We start from the raw sequence: 12855 nt of genomic DNA, 5'->3' as shown, positions 1-12855 counted from the left end.
TTGACAACTTCAATCTTTTCTCCATTGATAAGAATGTTGTTTATTGGTACAGTGGTGAGGATTTTTGTTTTCTTGACATTGAGGTGCAATCCATACCAAAGGCTGTGTTCTTTGATCTTCATTAGTAAATGTTTCAAGTCCTCTTCACTTTCAGCAAACAAGTTTCTCTGGATAGGGTCCCACATTCCATTCATGCTCTTCTCCCTTGATGGTCCTAGGGTCCTCTGTTCCTGGACTATAAGATTAACTACTCCCCACGTTTTGTTACAAAACTTCTACCTTTACAGCTGTGACAGTTGCAATTAGTCATGATAATAATTATTCACTATTGAATTGTAGAAATCTTGTCCCCATATCCTTTCACCAGACCCATGTAGACAAGATGAAAACTATTCAGTGGGTATTCTACCACCCCCCGAACACTCTGAAACTAAACGCCCTGTTGAAAACTTGTAAGCCAGTCACTTTGTGCCTTTATCACCCCTCCCCCCATTTTAGGTAGTCAATGTCTAAGTTGCTCGTCAGTATCAACCCTGTATACAGAGGGGATAGTATTGATACTTGATGTCAAGACTCCCCTTCCCTCTCAGTTGTCAGTGTCATCGATTCTTGATCATATGCTGCCTTTTCTGAAATCATTTAATGTTGACCAATTCTTTTTGGTACTATGACTGTATTTTTTCCATCTTCCTTTTATGCTTCCTACATTGATCAATATTTTTCCCAGAGCATACTTCAGTATTTCAAGTTGAGGCTTGAATTTTTCTTCAGTTCTCTGAGCTTAAGAAATGCTGAGTATGTTCTACCCTTTTAGTTTTCTAACTCCAGGTCTTTGCATATTTCATTCTAGTACTTTAGTTTGTATTCTCCTACTATCTAGGAGCTCTGGTAGCATAGTGGTTACGAATCAGGCTGCTAACCTGAAGGTCGAAGGTCGGCAGTTTGAAACTACCAGCTGTTCCAAGGGAGAAAGATGAGGCTTTTTGCACCCATAAAGGTTTACAGCCTCAGAAACCCTGTTCAGGGTCACTATGCATTTGAACCAACTCCATGGTATTTAACAACAACAACAACTACCTATCTTGAAATTCAATGCTGTCTACTATCTATCTAAATGCCTGCAAGAAAGAACAATTAATGCAACTATTATTCAAATTTATGCATCAACCACAGAGGCCAATGATGAAGAATTTGAAGAATTTTACCAACCTCTTCCTGATGGCATAGTGGTTTATGTGTTGGACAGCTAACTGCAAGGTCAGCAACTTGAGTCCACCAGGGAAATCCATGGGAGAAAGATGAGGCTTTCAGCTCCTGTAAAGATTTACAGGTATACAGGGCTGCTATAGGTCAGCTAGACCAACTTCTTCAGTCTAAAATTAATCAAACATGCAGTCAAGATGTATTGGTAATTACTGGTAATTGGAATGCAAGTGTTGGAAATAAAGAGGAGGGATTGGTAGTTGGGAAATATGGCCTTGGTGATAGAAATGATGATGGTGATAGAAATGGTGATTAAAATAATAGAATTTTACTAGATGAATGAGTTACTCATTGCAAATAACTTTTTTCAACAACATAAATGGTAACTATACACCTGGACATTGCCAGGCAGAATATGCGGGAACCAAATTGACTACATCTGTGAGAAGAGAAGATGGAGAAGTTCAATAACATTTGTCAAAACAAGGCATGGTCAGACTGTGGAAGTTACATTAATTGGCTCATATGCAAGTTCAGGTTGAAGAAAACTAAAACAAGTTCAAGAGAGTCAAAATATGATCTTGCATATATCCTACCTGAATTCAGAGAACATCTCACCAACAGATTTGATGCATGGAACACTAATGACCAAAGATCAGAGGAGTTGTGGGATGATATCAAGAACAACAGGAAAGATATTGTATGAGACCACTGTTGTAAAAACTCTAAAAAAAAAAAGAGAGAGAGAGAGAGAGACAGACAGAAAAGACCAAAATGGGTGTCAGAAGTGACTCTGAAAGTTGCTCTTGCATATAGAGTAGCTAAGTGAACGGAAGAAATGATACACTGAAAGAGCTGAACAGATAGCTATAAAGTAGAGCCAGGTATTTCCCTCTAGCTGTGTAAGTAGGAAAGAGTGCATAAAGGGAACTGAGAGTAAGCCAAAAACAGAAACAATACCAAAAGCAGGCACCCCTGATGGGCATCAGTGGCCACACACAATTACCAAAGTGAGTGGAGAGCTCACTACACAGATACACCAACCCCCTATCTCCTAGGAAGTCAATCTACAATGATTGTCTAGTTATAATGAGATGGTGCTAAAGTATAAGAGAAGAAGTAGTTAACTGAGGCAGGACATTCTGGGGTCAAGATACAGTGAACATGAGGGCAGAGGGAGGAGGAGCAAGAGTTTAAAGTAGGGAAGGGTAAGAGGACAAAGAAAAGATTAGAACTGCAGGACTACACACACACACACAAGGGTGAATAAAAAATTATCCACACTCTGGCTGTAGTAAAACGCCCATCCAGGTCCACAGCTGATGACAACATTGAGCATGCACGTGAAATGATTCTGTCGAATAGACGAGTGACCGTGGATTATGTGGCAAATCATGTGCAAATCAGCCATGACTCTGCCTATGAAATAATCCAAGACAGACTTCGCTTTCCAAAAGTTTGTATATGATGAGTTCTGAAACAACTCATGGAAGACCAAAAACAGAAACGTTTGACTATCTGCAAACAAAATTTGGACCGATACTCAAAGGAAGATAAAAATTTCTTTAAAAAATTTGTTACTTGTGATGAGACATGGATTCATCACTATGAACCTGAGCGTGAACAGCAGAGTATGGAATAGAAACATCCTCAATTACTGACCAAGAAAAAGTTCAAAATCAACCATCAGCTGGGAAATTAATGCTTACAGTTTTCTGGGATTCTCAGGGGCCAATGCTGGAACCCTATCAGGAAAAAGGTTCAACAACCAACAGTGCTTATTATAGTGAGATGCTCACTGAAGGCCTGAAATCTAAATTTGGGATTAAATGCAGAGGACTGTTATCCAATGGCTTTGTGATCTTGCATGACAATCCATACAACACTGTTAACACTCTGCAAAAATTTTGTTTTGCGGTATTAAAGCATCCTCCCTGTAGTCCTTATCTTGCTCCTTTGGGCTTTCACCTGTTTGGTCCCCTGAAAGCAGCCCTTTGAGGATGAAGATTCACCTCTGATGAAGGAGAGAGAAGATGGTGGTGCATTTGTGGCTTGCAGCTCAGCCTAAAACATTTTTTAATAAGGGAATATGGAAGCTTATTGATAGATGGGCAAAGTATATTGAAAAGCAAGGAGAGTACATCAAAAATGATGCATTTATCTTTTTTTAAAGTTGATTAAAATAAATTCTATAGCCACAGTGCTGATAATTTTCGACTCACGCTTTTAGATGTTGTGGTGGTTTGTGTGTTGCTATGGTATAGATTCTGACTCATGGTGATCCCATGTGTGCTGTGACCTTTCAGAAATAGGTCACTAGGCCTATCTTCTGTACCACTCAGGGAGAAACATTTCCTAATACCTATTCCTAATTTATATCAGTCAGCTGTGAGTTTGGCTAATGTGAGTCCATTACTCATAGATGGAGCCCCCTTCCAGGAGTGCCAGAGGTGTCAGTCCATCTTCCTGGACTGAAAAGCATGCACCTAGGTTATTCTTTCTGCCTCAAATGTCCTTTTCTTTTCCACCAAGGAATTGTTTCTCACCCATCAAGGCCCAGGTATAATGTAACCTTCTTCTGCCGCCCTGCTTGGACTTACTACATGGCTTGTTCTGCACCCCCAGCACTTAGCAGAGGTTGGTGACCAGCTCTGAGTGGCATGAGGCACTTGTGGTATAGCTGGTGGTACAGCTCATCACTTTGGGGTGTGTCTCTCCTGGAATGTAAGGACAGGGTCCATCTCTTTATCCTGGTTCCATCTCCTTATCATCTGTCATACTAAAATTGTTGATGAGAATTAACATGATTTGACCTATGTTTAAAAGCAATTACACTAGTAGTGATGTTGTTGATGTTGTGGGTGAGAGATGAGGGGCAGGAAGGGAGATTCTTATGAGATATGTAGAAAAATTCCCACCAGAAGACAAAAAGACAGTAACCAAAGGCATGGAATGGAGTGTATGTAAGTTGAATCATTAAGCCTGAGTGATGGAATGGATGACAGGGAGGAAGTGGGGTGGTGGTGGTGGTGGTGGTGGGAAGGACCATAAATCTAGATTATTGATAGAGACTCCTAACTAGTTTCTCCCATCAACACTTGTTTCCTACAGAATCATACAGATTAGTCAGAGCATCTTTCTTCTCCACTCGAAACCACCCAGTGACTTCCCATTTCTTTCTCAAAGTCACTGTCCTTCCTAAAATCTGTAAGACCCTGCTTGCTCTGGCCTCATCCCCACTCCACCCTGTCCTCACTGAATTTACTTCTCACTAGTCTCTCGGTTTGAACCACAAGATCAGCAGTTCAAACTCACCAGCGGCTTCTCAGAAAGCCTTTACAGGGTCGCTGTGAGTCAGAACCAACTCGATGGCACTTAACAACAATAATTCTCTCCTTTGCCCAGTCTGCTCCACCTCGGAGGAAATGCTCTTCTGTCAGATCGCTCCCTCCCTTCCTTCAGGCCCTTATTCAATCCTTACCTTCTTGGGGAGGCTGTCTCAGTCACCCAGTCCCTGCTCCCTGTTTAAAAGTGCAAAGACCTCCATTATTTCATATTCCTTTCAGTGGCAGAATCTTCACCTGCCCTGTGGGACACTGGGTTCCCAAGCATGGCCACCAAGTGTCTCTCAGTGGGGCCTTGCATTGTCTGTGATGTTGAATAGTTTTCAGCAAAAACTTCCACACTAAAATGGACTAGGAAGAAAAGCTGGCAATCTATGTCTGAAAAAATCAGCCAATGAAAACCCTAAGGGTCACACCAGTTGCTCTGAAACCAGTCATGGGGATGGCACCGAACAGTGTTTTCTTCCCTTGTGACTGGGGGTCACCATAAGGCTCAGTGGCAACTTACAGCAACAATCCATACTTTGCGTTTCTCTTTGCCCTGTCACTGTCTAACCCCTATATATTTCAGTTGCTTCCTCTCTGACTCATTAGACTCTAAGTTCACAGTTGTATCCCAGGTATTACCTAGAAAGACAATAACCAAGAACATAGTTGGTGATCACCAAACATTTACTGATTGACTGGTTTTTCATGACTCATTTCCTGAATAAGATGTAAGCTCCTTGGACACACAGATTCCATCATGGCCTTTAGAGCTTCAGTAGGTGTGGGATGGCAAGTGACAAGTGGACCATGGGTTGTAGGTTGTCCTTCAAGTGTCCTGGGCCTGATTCCTCATGGCTCTATTTCTAGCTTACTTGCCTACACCTCACTGACCTGCTTCCAATAGCCCATGAATACAGTTTGAATGTATGACTACAATGAATTAATGCAAAACACAGCTCAGCAATAACATGGCGGTGGTAGTTGTGTCTCGAGGAGTCAGTTCTGAATAGACTCTGTAAAGGGTTTCTGAAGCTGTAAATCTGTATGGGAGCAAAAAGCCTCATCTTTCTCCCATGGAGCAACTACGAAAACAATTATTACTACTGGTCTGCATTTACAGAAACTGATAAAATGTCACCTATTTGGTTACATAGATATTCATTTTTATTGTTAGGTGCCGTAAAGTTGATTCCAACTCATAACCTGAGGTGACAGAGGGGATTTCACCATAAGGGTTTCCTAGGCTGAAATGTGTCTGGAAGCAGGCCTCCAGGTTTTTCTTTCTCAGCGCAGATGTGAGTTCGAATCTCTAACCTTTTGGTTCACAGTGGAGTGCTTTAGCCACTGCACCACCAAGGTTCCCTAGCAAGGACACCACCCCTAGTTCATTCTGCAGGTGACACTGATGGGTAAAGGCACATCGCCATGGACCAAGATCAGGGATTCTCCCATTTGTGGAACAAAGCTGATAATGCCACCTTGCAAGGTTGTTGTGAGAAGCAGGCATGATGGTAATGAAGCATCACAGTTATGCCACTGCGGACTGGATGATTGGTTGGTTATGTGCTGTGGAGTTGGTTCCGACTCATAGCGATCCTGTACAGGGTTTCCGAGGCTGTAAATCTTTACGGGAGCAGAAAGCCTCATCTTTCTTCTGTGGAACAGCTGGTAAGTGACAGGTATTCAGTGATCACGTGGGGTCACTCCCTGCCACTCCAGGCAGCCACATACTGACAATAATGAATATTTAACTCACCATAAACCCAAAAGCCACTTGGCAGCCTTACCTGCTGCAGGTTCTGAGGACAGTTGTTTCTTTAGGTGGTAAGGCCTTGCCAGGACCCACTCACATCTCACGCAGCTCATTTCTCTCCTTGTCCAGCAGCAATAATGACTTTAGATACTAGAAATTAGAAGAATGCATCTGTGTCATACTTTAAAGCTGATTAGGACGGGGTCCAAAAATATTGCCAAAGGAATTCCCCAGTTTCCAGATAATAACCACTGCTGTGTGCTATGAAGCCTCCACAATTAGGACAAGAGGGGTGTGACCACATTTCCTGACAGGGTGGATTCTTCTCTATCATACATGGAAGCAAAATGCTCTCCACCAGCCATGAGCTTAGTAACTAAACAAATCATTGATCAACTCCACGCAAGCTCATACTTGTATTTTGACACTACTTGGATTTTCCTCTGAATTTTTCATGTTCCCTTTCCTCCCCTCTACATTCCAAAATCTCCCCTCCAAGTATTACTTCCTCTCAGCTTCTCCCTATTACTCATCTTCCTGTTTGCCTACTTTCTTCTTCTCTTTTCTCTTTTCCTAATGTGTCTAGCCCTTTGTGAATCACTTTATTTCATGGGGTTGCCGTGAGTCGGGCCAGCATTCTAACTACAGAAGGTGTCTGTGTGAGCCCAGTCTCCTGTCTGGTCCAGTATTACCCTGGAGTTACACACGATTGCAGAGTTTGTGGTGGAAGATTTGCCCCTATGGTTTTGTTTTCCTTTGGCTACTCATGGTTGGCATAAACGCTTTGGAAAAATGGGCTGCAGCTGATACCTTTTAGTTTGGTTCCCTTAAATGAGAGTTTACAAAAGGACTCTCACTCTGCAAAAACACATGTTGTACATGGAGGGGATTGGAACCATAGCAATGAGATGTTATATGATGGAATGAATACAAAACTAAAATTCTCCCATGTAAACTATCATATAATTCACAATAAAACATTAAAAAAAAAAAACACACATGTTGTAACTATATGGTTACTTGAGGGGCTGAAACAGTACAAAAATATGTGCAGCACATGTTTTAGAATATTCCTAAAATACATAATTACCCGTGGACCAATCAGGCACATAATATATGTTTTAATACACTGTTTAATTGCTGTTTGCCTAGGAGACGGGAACATTTCTGGTCTCTTGGGTTAAACTCCAGATTTTTAGAAACTGTCTAAACACATAGTAACTTGATTCATTCCGGTCTCTTGGGTGAAGAATTATTTTTCGAAGCAGTGGCTTTTCATGCAAAACAAGAGAATGAAGTGCTCTGAGACAGGAACTACTAATGAAAAGACAAAGCTTTATCATTTGTGATTTAGGAATAAAAATCCCAAACCATAGTCCAAACCCTGTTGTTATTGTTGTTAAGTGCTGTCCAGTCGGTTCCGACTCATAGTGACCCTGTATATATAGGCTTTCTGAAGAGTGGCTGGTGAGTTTAAAACACCGACCTTGTGGTTCAAAATGACCTTGGGGTCGAGTGCTTATCCTACAGTGTCACATCAGGATTCCAAACCAATAATTCCATATCCCTGAAACTCACCAGCTTCTAACTAACATCTGAATATTTTTTCATCACAACTCTTTCTGATGATACTGGTGGTGACGATGGTAGGCTGTGGAGTTGGTTCTGACCCATAGCAACCCTGCATAGGGTTTTCGAGTCAGTAAATCTTTACAGGAACAGAAAGCCTCATCTTACTCCTGCAGAAAGGCTGGTAGTTTCAAACTGCTGACCTTGAGGTTAGCAGCCCGGCTCGTAACTACTACGCTACCAGAGCTCCTTATATGATACTAATGTCTTTAAAAGAGAATGTTAAGGAGACGTAGTTGGATATCTTTATTTCTCAAACTCAGCCAACCCAACAAATGTATTGTCTGCCTCCCCTCAAAGCAGCTTCTCCCTCTGTAACTTCATGTCCAGGAATTACACCAATAGCCCTCCCGTTCTTACATCAGAAACCCAGGCCTCTGTCCCTACCTCTGTCTCTCACACACCCTCATCCAATCAATCACTCTCTAGGCCTGATATTTAGCTTCTTTGTGCCTTCATTTCCCCATCTGTAAAATTAAGATCATAATAGTACAATTCTCTAGGAGACACTTAGATTCTTTCTGCTAAGGGTGATAGAAAAATTAGGGACTGGGTAAACGCTGAGCAACACGGTGAATGTAATTAATGTCACTGAACTGTAAATGTGTAAAGTTTCTTTTTGAAAAGTTTTTATTGTGAATTGAGCGAAGGTTTATAGAGCAGATCATCAGTTTTACATTCAACAAATCATATACTTTGTTTCATCTCATAAATTGCAACCCTTCCATGTAACAGCACTTATCCTACTTCCTCCCTATGTTTTTTGTTTCCTTCTGAATTTTGTCCTTAGGCAAATGCTGCCCTTTTGGTCTTGAACGGCTGTCCATTCTATGGTGCGCATATCTCACTAGTGTTGTTAGTGCCCCTATATAGCTATTGGCTTGGCTGAAAATTGAGCTTTGGGTGTGAGCTCAGTTCCAGACTTGAAGGGTGACCAAGGGTCATAATTTTAGGGTTCCACCAGTAAGCCTGATCTCTTTTATGATTTTGAGTTTTGTTTCACATTTTCCCCTACTCTATCCAGAACGTTTTAAAGTGATTCCTTTTGGAACTGTTGGTAGTGGTAGCAGGGCACTATCTAGTGCTTCTGGTTCGGGGGTTGTAGAAACTGATTTTAATTTGGGCTACTTGTTTCCAAGCAATTTAAATTTTCACCACTCTTCTTTGCTCTGGACAGAAAGAGACCAATTGTTGCACGTTTGTGACTACTCATGATCATTTAGGATCCCAGTCACTACTCACCCAAGTAGGATGGAGAGTACTGTCTGTAGACTGTATTGTGCCCATTGACCGTGGTTACCCCCAGACATATGTGAAGATTCTTGCAGTGGCACATGTTTTGTTGCATAAATTTGAAAACATTAACACGACCTCATAAAGTTGTCATTGTCGGTTTTAAATGTAGAGCACCTACAGCAGTGTCTGGCACATACTAAGTGTTACGCATTTTCTTCTCACCCTCCTCCACCATATTTGTAGAATCAGGCCTCTTCTTCCTCAACTTCCAATCCCCCATTCAAGCTGTCATGATCTCTCACCTCTGCCCCTAACCTGTTTTCTGGGTTTTCACTGTCCCTGCCCCTCACCCCTGTCCCATTCTAATCAATTCTAAACAAGGAACCCACAGCTGTTTCCCACATTCAACTCTAAGCATGGTACTCCCATTGCTAAGAACCTTTCAGAGCTCCCTCTCTGCTCTTAGGATAAAGCTCAACACTCAGAAATAGCTTCTAAGGACCTTCATAGGTAGTCTAGTCCCTGGCTTCCACTCCTACCTTATGTGCATTCTTGAAGGTTGTGGCTAACAGAAGTCTGATTCAGGATGAGCTGCAAGGAATTGCATACACAAGGTATTGTGCCATCTGCTCCCTTCTTTCTCTCCACAAGGTGGTTTCAAGAAAGCCAAGAAAACCATGATGTTGTCCCTAAATCTTTCCCCCATTGTAAGTTTTCTTAGCCTCTTCACACAACAGTACCCCTGGGAGGGGCAATAGTATAAGCTTTTCTGCTTGTCTTTGATGGACACTTGGCTACTCATGACACATTATAGAGAAGTTTGAGTCATGGTCTGAGACAGACATGTACAAGGGTTACCAGGGATTAACCACAGCATTTATCTACAGTGACAAATCACAACTACCCAAGAGGAACCTCGATCTTGTGATGCGTGGGAGGTGAGCCTGTTCCTTCCTCAAGGAGAGAACACCAGGAGGCATCGGAGAATGGTTCTTTGATTCAGGTCTGGAATGGGACCCAAGACTCTGCATTTCTCACAAGTGCCTAGATGATACACTTGGAGAATCCCTGATTTCAAGGGATATGGCAGGGTCCACGGTACTGGGCAGAGGGAACAAGATCTTCCTGCATCACTCCATTTCTTAGGTCCAGACTTGGAAATTGTATTGAAGTATAGAAATCTTTATTCACCTGAATTCTTAGGGAAAGTTTAGTGTGTCTTTTGAAGAAATATTTCCATAAACCTTAGAGTGGCGAGCGGCCCCGGGAACATGAGGCAGTTACCAAAAGTGAATACTAAATGGCTAGCTATAACAAGAAGAGGGTCTTGTCTTCACCTGAGAGGGGCGGCGGGATAGGGAGGTAGGAAGGAACATCACTGAGATGCCAAAAGTTTTCAACATGTGACCATGGTGCCCGCACCTCCGTAAACCTTGACTGAACTCGCAGAGCTGAGATGAACGGCTTCAGTGAACGCAGTGAAGTTTCAGAACTTTGTGTCTGGTTTAACCTGGTGTTTGAAACAGAGGCAGGAGCTGCTGGAGCTGGAAGTGAACAGAATCCCAAGTTCATTTCCTAAGTCCCAAGAGTCTTCTGGCCATCCGGGCATAGGCTTTGGGGCTCCTTAGTGTGCAGGTGGGATGTAAGTCAAGTGTACACAAGGCACACAGGGGCAGAGAGAGGAGGTGGTCTGCCAGGTACTGTGCTATAGGAGGAACCTGGGAAGGGTCCTCAGTGCTGAGGTGTGGTCCTTCCCTGCTCTGCAGTAAGTGCACCTGTCTGAAAGGCGTGCTGGGCTTGGAGGAGTGAACAGAAGGAGCAGGGTGGCCAGCCTGGTTGGACAACACCACAAAGCAAAGACACAGAGAGCCTGCAGCTTAGGGCACCACCACCAAGATAAGAAGAAAGAGAAGCGCTGGGGATGGCAGAGGCTGGAGCAAGGTCAACGGGCCTGAGAGGAACCACCTGGAGCTTCTGTTTGGACTTTGTGCAAGACTGTGGTGGCTCTTTGTGGCCAGTTGTTGAGACCCGTAAGTTTTCTGCTTCCAGGTTGGTGCAGCCTGTTGTAGTTGGAGAAGGGGAGTGAAGGCTGTGTATGCCCTGACAGACCAGGAGTCTGCACCAGGGAGGCGGCTGAGGTCTTCTCTCCTGATTCCTTAAAGTGGTTCACTTGGCCAGCTGAACGTACCTTCCTCCTTCCCTGCTAACAACCACCTGCATCCCCCTCACGTCAGAGTCCGTGTTCTCTTGAGGGGAACTGAAAACTATGGCCTCAGGGTCCCGTAAGGCCAGCCTTTTCACCTGCATGTGCTTAAGAGAAGTTGTCAAGATGGGAAGGTAGGCAAAGGGGGAGGTGTTGCAGAGTCCCTCAGGAAATTGAGCACCTGGGGGATAAAACAGTCTGTTGCCATGAGTCCAGTCCCATTTATGGTGACTCCATGTGGGTCAGTATAGCAATGGGCTCTATAGGGTTCTCAGCACTGATTTTTCTGGAAGTAGGTCATCAGGCTGTTCTTTCAAGGTGATGCTGGATGAACTCTAACCTCCAGTCTTTCAGTTAGCAGTCTGGTTAACCTGGGGACTGGAAGAGGGCAAAAGGCTCTAAGCAGACAGCCAGGGTGGTATAGCCCCTTTATGGTGCCTGCTTCCATGGTGATACCTAGAAGGGGACAAAAATCTCACTGGTACCGCTCCAGGCCAAGGGAGAGACCTAGACAAAAGGTTGACACTCACCCCTGACTGTGTTTTCTGTAGCAGCAGAAGGGAGCCGTGCCCACTTGGAACTACACCAAGGAGTCAAAGCCTACCATTAATGATTAGACTCTTAGGCAGAAGATGCCAAGCAAGGCTAGTTTTTATTTGAGTGGAGACCACAGATTCTGGGCCAAACTCAGTGGGCTTAAGAGCTCAAATTCAGAGACAGTGAGAAGGTTAGGCAAAAGGTTAGGACCAAGCTAGAGCAAATGAATCCAAGGCTCTAGGAGTCAGCAGGCAGCCCAGTAACCAGGGAGACCATGTCGTGTCCAGGGAAGTCTAAGAGGTGGTGATGCAAAAGTTGAGCTTATCTGGTGCAACAGCTGGCAAGGTCCCCTGTGGAAGAGCTGTGTGACAAGGCCTATAAGGAAGTCTGCCGCAGAAACAAGCTAGCAAGAAGGGTGTTAGCAAACACTGAAGTCCACATAGCAGACATCAGTGTTCAGCTCTTATCTCTGCCACTGCCCAATTGTGTGACCTTGGGCTAGTCACCTAAGTTCTCAGTGATTGTTGGTCATCTTGAAAAGGGGAAAATAATAGTACCTATCAAAGAAGACGCTGTGGGTTAATGCGCCAGACTGCAAAGCTGTTTGAACTGCAAGGTCGGCAGTTCAAGCTAACCAGCTGCTCCTTGGAAATGCTATACAGGTTCGCTATGGGTCAGAACCGACTTGACGGTGCTTCACAACAACAACAACATCTAAGAAGTCAAGGATCTCTGATAGCACAGAGGTTACAAGTCAGGTTGCTAATTTTAAGGTCAGCAGTTCGAAACTACCAGTGGTTCTGCTGGAGAAAGATGAGACTTTCTGCTCCCATAAAGACTTAAAAGTTTTGGAAACCCTATACAGGGTCATTATGAGTCGGAACCAACTCCACGGCACATCACCACCACCACCACCTAAGAAGGCAGTTTTTAAGCGTGAAATGGCATGATTACATGTAGCG

General features: G+C 43.5%; 1 pseudogene; it reads right to left on the bottom strand.

Moving 5' to 3' along the window:
• Window positions 1-12855, bottom strand: part of LOC102830973 — a 49214-nt pseudogene that overhangs the window by 8952 nt on the left and 27407 nt on the right.

The sequence above is a fragment of the Chrysochloris asiatica genome, unplaced genomic scaffold, assembly GCF_000296735.1.
Source record: "Chrysochloris asiatica unplaced genomic scaffold, ChrAsi1.0 scaffold00052, whole genome shotgun sequence".
NCBI classification, from domain to species: Eukaryota; Metazoa; Chordata; class Mammalia; order Afrosoricida; family Chrysochloridae; genus Chrysochloris; species Chrysochloris asiatica.
Note: the sequence above shows the minus strand (reverse complement) of the source record. Positions and strands in the feature narration are given on the sequence as shown.